Here is an 8106-nt window from a genome sequence, read left to right on the forward strand (position 1 = left end):
CCCCCTCGGCTCCCCCTCATTCACATCCTACCACTCCCCTGCCTTCTCTCAGTCCTCCGACTGGCTCGCTCTCTGCTATTTGATTTCTGAACATGGAAGTGCCCCAGAGTTCAGGCCTACAATCATCTGCTATCCTACATGTTTTTACTTATTCATTCATTTGTGTCTTCTTGATGAAATATGAGAGGTCTTCAAATATCAATAGTTAATGGAAAGTATATATGATGCAAGAAAAACTATGCATGGCTTACAGAATGTTTTCACACCAAAATAAATGAGCACTTTAGTTCCACATTTCCCAAGCTTTTAAGAGTCCCCTTGTGTAACTTCCAAATGGACAGAATGTGTTTCTGCCTATTAAAAATATTAAAATAATCTCAATCTTTCAGTAAATTTGCCAATGTGGTGCAAAGGCCTTGTGTTTTTAGTGAACCATTTGAGAATAAATTGCCAACATGGTACTAAATGGCGCTGAATTTTTCAGTGCGTAAATTCTACAAAGACGTTCTCCTATGTAAGTTCAAAACAATCATCCAAATCAGGAGATTAACACTGATACATTATTACCACCCAGTCATTGGATTCCATCCGATTTCACCAATTGTGCCAGTAAGTGCTTCATAACAAGAAGATCTAATCCAGAACCATCTGTTACATTTGGCTGTTGTCTTAGACTGTTATTCCATTGGTGACAGAAATACCTAAGACTGGGTGATATATAAAAACAGATATTGGGACCAGCAGTTGGCGTAATGGTTACATTGCTGGACTCCGACGTAGTCAACCACTGTTCAAGTCCTGGACCCAGAGGCTTAAACTCATTCTGGGCACATGTGTGTGCATGCCCAAAATCCCAAAATGAGAATGAAGAGGAAGGAGGGATTGTGGCGTGGCTATCCCTGTTGAGGGGTGATTTCTTGCTTTTTGTCTCTCCATCTCTTTGGTGAGCACATGCTCCCTATAGCAAACCCTCCCCCCAAAAAGCAAGTATTTATTCAGATTTGGAGGCCCAGGGTCCAGGGTCCGCATCTGGTAAGTTTTCCCACTGGTGAGGTACTGTTCAAAGTCTCTTCCTCTGTCTCACTTCCTCTCCTTATAAACCTACCAGAACTTAATCATGGTCCCTCCTACTATCCTCAACTTTAATTGTAATCTCTTCCCAAAGACCCCAGCTTTTGAAACCATAATTTGATCAAGTTTCACCCTTTTAATCCCATTACAATGGCTGGACACATGAATTTGGGGGGGCTCGTTTCTTCCGATGTTTTTTACTTGATTTTTATGACATTGACACTTTTATGTATTTGCTTGCTTGTTTCTAAAAACAATAACCACTTTGACACTTTTAAGTCCACAGACTGGTTTCGTTGTAGAATGGCCTTAAGGTTTTTCTGATGTTCAGCTGATTCGATTAGGTGTTGCCTCCTTGGCAGGAATATCACAGAGGTGATGCTTTTCTCACTGCATCCTCTAGGTGGCATGCAGTCTTGATTTGTCCCGTTAATTACTGATGATGTTCACATGGATCACTTGATGAAGGTGATGTCGAAACAGAAACACCTCCATCTTTGAACTTTAGGCTTGTGTCCTCCTTTTTCCCAGTGTAAGTAGAGTGATTATTAGTCTTGCTGTCTTCACTAACTAGCCCAAAACCTTTTGTTCAGCTGTTCCTTAGCAATGTAACTACCAATCACTGGACCCCTGCCTGGAGCCATGGGGAACATTAAACAAAGGTCTGGAGAGTGCCCTTAGAAATAACCTGCCTGATTCGGCTTCTGTAACTGCTTTCACATGGGAACCCCACTCCGTTCCTCCTCACCCCCTCCTCAGTGTCCACTGAAATTACCACATCAACCCAGAATTGGTAGTGATCTTTGCCTTTATAAGCACTCCTCTCCTTTCACTCAGGGTTGTGTGGTTTTGAGAGACACGAGTCCCCCGTGTGCCGCAGGCTTAGTACACTGCAATAAATTTGACTATGTCTGGATGTTCTCTTATTAGACCATAACAATATCTGTTATAGGAGGCAAGCAAAGTAACATTAAGACTGTTTTTTTTTTTTTTTTTTTAGCGAACTTTTACTATATGCATTTATTTATTATTTCAGTATGGACACACAATTCCATTTTACTCAAATTAAAATGAGCATTACTTATTCTTATTACTTGAGTTTACATTATATCTGATTTGACCAGTGAGCTCCTGCAAGCTGCCTTCTTTTTTTGAAAGTTTTTGACATAGGCTGTGTGCACTGGCTAGACAGAGAAAGAGAGACAGAGACAGAGGAAAAGAGAAATCCCTCCCCAGGAGGGCTGGCCACACCACAATCCTTTCTCCTCCATTCTGCTCCTGGGATTTTGTGCAGACATGCACACATATCTGGCATTATTTTCAAGCCTCTAGGTCTGGGATTCAAACCATGGTCAACTGTCCCGGCCTGCGGGAACTTATCGGGCAGGGAAACTCGAGGGAGGGGGCGGAGGTCTGGAACCGGCGCAGTGTCTCAACACGGGAGCGAAAGAAGTATCACAGCTCACACAGTGTCACAGCTCTTGATGGTATGAAGGTTTCGCTCATTTATTGAGGGCTAGAGCACTTTCTTATATACACAAGGCAGAGGGAGGTAGGCGGGGTTTACAGCGGACCTAATTGAGGACCTGTCAGTTCTGTCTGAACCAGGAGGTCTGCGTTCCTGGTGTCTGTGTCAAGGTCGCACCGGCCATTTTAAGCAGTGAAGGTCATGGCAGCCATTTTGATGTGGGCGGCTCCCCACAGTCAACCATGTGAGAGTCCAACACCTTCACCATTATGCCATCTGCTGCTCTTGCAAGCTGCCTTCTGTGTTCTCGTGACAGGTTCTGTCATTCTTTGAGCATTTTCTTATTTTCTGATACAAGACATCCCAAGGTCCATCTTGTTCTCTCCTTGCTCCTGTCCTACAACAGCCGTTGACTGCTATAAGGAGCCCTGATTGCTCATAGTGGACACTGGTATTGTAAAAACAAGATCTGGCACCAGGGTGTCACTGTTCCTAAGCTCCATCAGTGAACACAGAGCATGTATGTATTTACACTATCTATTTACATTGAAAATGAGGAATTCACACCAATAACTCCAATTCTAATCTCGTACCACAGAGTTCATTTCTGTTTTCTCCTTTTCCGTGTTTTAACTCCCTTCCCTGACATTGCAAAACCTGGCATTCCTCATACTTGCTACCCTTAAATTGTTTCCTTAGCACATTGAGTAGCTGACGGAATTGCTTGCGTGTAACCCACCTCCCAACACTGCCACACACGATCATACCATCTAAACCCCTCAGTGTGGTTTCAAAGCTCAGAGGAGCTTCCTTGCCCTCCACCTGGAAGCCACTTTACCATGTTACAGACCATGCTGCCCCACTGTTCTGACAGGAAGGAGGGCAGAAATTATTTTAATTGCTGAAGGATACATCACTCACCAGAGATAGAGGAAGATAGGGAGGGTGAGACAGCACCCTCCCCCTAGTGGGGGCATGGTCACACCACAATTCCTTCTCCTCCATTAATTTATCCTGTAGGGATTTGGGGCATGCATGCACTTGTGCTCGGCATGTTTTTCAAGCTGCTGGGGATGGGATTTGAAACACAGGGTTGACCACACAGGATCCAGTTCACTTAACTACCAGGGCACAGGAAGAACAAGGTTAGAAATTTTTTTTAATTTACATTTTTTAATACATTCAATCACATTATTTAGCTTACAAGGTGATCATTTCAATATGTGAACATTTCTCCCTGGTCCAGTTGATCAAAATATAACAACACTACCTCCCTGTCTCAACAATGCTGTCTTCGTATCCCTCCTCCAAATGTTTTTCCCCAGGCCCCACTCCTCCTCACACGCCACATTTGGCATTCACACCCATCTCTTGTGTTTGTACATCCTTTACTCCATCAGTTTCAGTTATAGAGTGCAGACAATCGGTATATATTAAGTGGGGACATACAGTGTCTCTCCTTCATAGCCTGGCTTGCTTCAGTCAGCAGTAAATCTTCCATATTCTTCCACGTTCTGTCAAAAGCCAGGGATTTGTTGTTTTTAATGGCTGAATAGTATTCCATAGAGTATATGTGCCACAGTTTTTCAATCCATTCATCCATACGGAGGCATTTGGGTTGGTTCCATGTCTTAGCAATCGTGAAAAGTGCTGCAATATACCTCGATGTTCAAGCATTTTTCCAATGAAGAGTTCTTCTATCCTTTGGGTAGATGCCAAGAAAAGGGATTGCTGGATCATATGGTAGTTCTATTTGTAGATTTTGAGGAATCTCCAAATTGTTCTCCACAGTGGCTGGACTAATTTACATTCAAACCAGCAGTGTAAGAGAGTTACCCTTTCACCACACCGCTGCCAACACGCATCATTTTTTTTTTTTAATCTTAGACATTTTTTCATATGCCTTCTGGTTATTTGTATGTCATCTTTAGTGAGTTTTTTTTTTTCAGCTCATTCTCCCATCTTTTAATAGGGGGCTATTCGTATGTCATCTTTAGTGAGTGTTTTTCTCAACTCCTTCTCCCATCTTTTAATAGGGTTGATCACCTTTTCTCCAAACAGCTTTTTTAGGAGGCTAGAAATTTTAGACTTTTTTTGTTTCCATATTTCAAACACTAAAAGCGTGATTGGAACGTGATACACACTCAATAATAATAGTTGCTTCAATAAATCTCTTGCTAATTATTTAGCATATGCATTCCATGTTGAGCATTCTAAGATTTTTCTTATTCTTCAAGCCAACATGATTCCAGTACAACAGCTCCAGGAATTTCAAATCATCTCAAGTATGTAAATGTAGTGCGTAACCAGCCATGGGAAGGCAGCAGGGACAGAAATGAGACAGATCCAGGAAATGCCAGGGAGTACAAAACACAGACTGCCGAATGAAACAGCCAGACATTGGCAAAAGCCGACTAATAAGGAAAAACAATGTTGGAGATTTTGTTGTAGTATTTTGGATAAGCTTTTCTGGACTATACCAATGGTTTTTAGTATAATTAAGCTACCAAACCAAATTTCTACTCATATTCTGAGAACCGAATAAATATTTGACTATTTTTAAAAGAAGTTCAATTTTTTTTTTTTTTTTTGGAGAAATTTTTTGCTACAGGGTGTGTGTGCTTGCCAGAAAGACAGAGAGAGACAGAGAGACAGAAAGCGAGAAATCACCTCCCCAGGGGGGGATGGCCACACTACAATCCCTTCTCCTCTATTCTCCTCTCAGGATCTTGGGGACGCACACACAAGCGCGCAGTGTGAGTTTAAGCCACTGAGTCTGGAATTTGAACCACAGTCGACTACATGGGAGTCCAGCGACATAGCCATTATACCAACTGCTGGTCCCAAGAAGTTCAATTTTTATGTTGCTTGAAATGAAGAGTATGATATTCCATACGAGAACTGAGTTCTTCATGTGGCACTGTTTTTTGTTTTTTGGTTTTTTGTTTTTTTTTTTTTTTTTTTTGGGGGGTTTTTTCTTTTGGGGGGGGTGGCTCGACAGAGAGCGACTGAGAGACAGAAAGCGAGAAATCACCCCCCCAGGGGGGATGGCCACGCTGCAATCCCTTCTCCTCCATTCTCCTCTTGGGATCTTGGGCAAACACGCACACGCGCCCTGCGTGAGTTTTAAGCCACCAGGTCTGGGACGCAAACCACAGTTGACTACATGGGAGTCCAGCAACATAGCCATTATGCTAACTGCTGGTCCCATGTGGCACTAATTATAACTAAGCCTTCAGGCCATTTCTTGCACTTCGAGTTAGCCGATTCATTTAAGAAATATTTTCTTTTCTTTTTTTAAAGAATTATTTATTTAATTTTATTTATTTTTTAAAGAGAGGTTTGTTTGTTTGTTTGTTTAGAGAGAGATTTTGATATAGGGCATGTGCACTTACCAGAAAGATAGAGAGAAACAGGGAGACAGAAAGAGCTAAATCACCCTCCTCCGCCCCCCAGAGGAGATACCCACACTGCTTTACCTTCTCCTCCATTCTCCTCTTGGGCTCTTGGGCATGCACGCACATGCACCTGGTGTGAGTTTTAAGCTACTAGGTCCAGGACTCACACCACAGTCAACTACATGGAAGGTCCAATGACGTAACTATTACCCCATCTGCTGGTCCCTAGAGAGAGATTTTTTTTTGCTATAGCTGCATGCACTCACTGGAGTGACAGAGACAGAGAGACAGAAAGCAAGAAATCACCCCACATGGGGGGATGGCTGAGCCACAATCCCTTCTCCTTCATTCTCCTCCCTGGGTCTTGAGCATGCATGCACATGTACCCAGCATGAATTTCCCTGCAAGAACTGGGACTTGAACCACGGTTGACTAAATGGGAGTCCAGCAATGTAACCATTACACCATCTGCTGGTCCCATAATTTTATTTATTTTTATTTATTATTATTTTAATTCACCAGAGAGAAAGAGAGAGAAAGTGAGAAAGCAAGCAGTCAGTTCCAGAACTCAAACCACCTGGGAATGCAGCACCCCAACCATCATGCCATCTGCTGACTTAAAAGCTGATAAATGAGATTACTAAAAATTATTATCTGAAGTGACTTTCTACTTTTTTTAGCTTAATATTATTTACCTCCATGTTTTTTAAAAAAAATTTTTAAACAATTAATTTATTTATATTTGTTTAATTTAAATTTGACCAGATAGGGACAGAGAAAGAGAGAAAGAGGGAAAGTGAGAAAGCAAGCTGCCAGGTCCAAGACTTGAACTACAGTCAGCCATGTGGGAGTCCATGTCCTTAACCACCACACCACCTGCCAGCTCCCCTCTATGCTTTTAAATATTAGGCTTATGTTGTTCCTTTGTGTCTTCTCCATTTTAGGATACTGACTTCCCACAGAGAAGTTAAAAATGAAGCACTCTTTCTCCCCTATTTCTCCCATTCTGTCACACATGGCAACTTTCTCCAAAGCTCACGGTTCCAAATGTAATTTTTTATTAGATCAACATTCAATATATAAATACATATTCATAAAGACAATTACTTTCAGGGCCGGCAGGTGGCTTGGTGGTTAAGACATTGAACTCCCACGTGGCCGACCGCCGTTTGAGTCCCAGACTCAGTGGCTTGCTTTCTCACTTTTTCTCTTTCTCTCTGGACAAATAAAACAAACAACAACAAAAACACTAATAACAAAAAAGTTAAATATTTTTTTAAAAAGACAGTTACTTTCTTTTTTTAAAAAAGAGGACACATGTGTACCCCATGGAGTACATTCATATCACAATTCTTTTTCCTCTATTTCTCCATCCCATCAGAATTTGGGGCACTCACACATGCGCATGTGCACACCTGGTGTATTTTCAGACAGCTGGGGCTGGGATTTGAACTATAGTCAGCCATATGGGGAGGCCCCCTCTACTTTCTTTTCTGTTACCAGGTTTTGTGGGATCATTAAAATTTTCCACAGCAGCTGTGTCATTTTACATGATACAATGCGTGAGGATTTCAGCACAGCCAGATATCAACTCCTGCATCTCCCCCCAACCCCAGCTTTTTTTCTGGTAACAGCCATCCTGATGGGTATGAAGTAGGACCTCATTGTCACCAGAAACTTTTAATACCACTCATCTTTAGTGAGTTCCAAGCATTTAACTCAGTTTTCATTCAATTCTTTGCACTCACATTTCACTGTTTATATCATTTTAAGTTTTGAAATCACAAGACAAAGTATTCTTAACATAGTTTAGAAACCAGGACCAGCAATGGCAAAATGGTTGCGTCACTGGACTCCCACATAGTTGACCACAGTTTGAGTTCTAGACCCAGTGGCTTAAAACTCATGCCAGGTGCATGTGCATGTGTGCCCAAAATCCTGAGAGGAGAGTGGAGGAAAAAGGACTATGGCACGGCCATCCCCCCTGGGGTGTGATTTCTTACTTTCTGTCTCTCTCTGTCTCTCTGGTGAGCATGCACACCCTCTAGCAAAAATCTCTCTCAAAAACAAAAATACACAACTGAGTCTGAGAGTCATAACTCAATTTGTAGGAGCCCAAGTTCTTGGATATGTATATTATGTGACTAAGTGAGTTTTATAGAAAGAGTG

Source organism: Tupaia chinensis, unplaced genomic scaffold, assembly GCF_000334495.1.
Source record: "Tupaia chinensis unplaced genomic scaffold, TupChi_1.0 Scaffold000168_1, whole genome shotgun sequence".
In the NCBI taxonomy this organism is placed as follows: domain Eukaryota; kingdom Metazoa; phylum Chordata; class Mammalia; order Scandentia; family Tupaiidae; genus Tupaia; species Tupaia belangeri.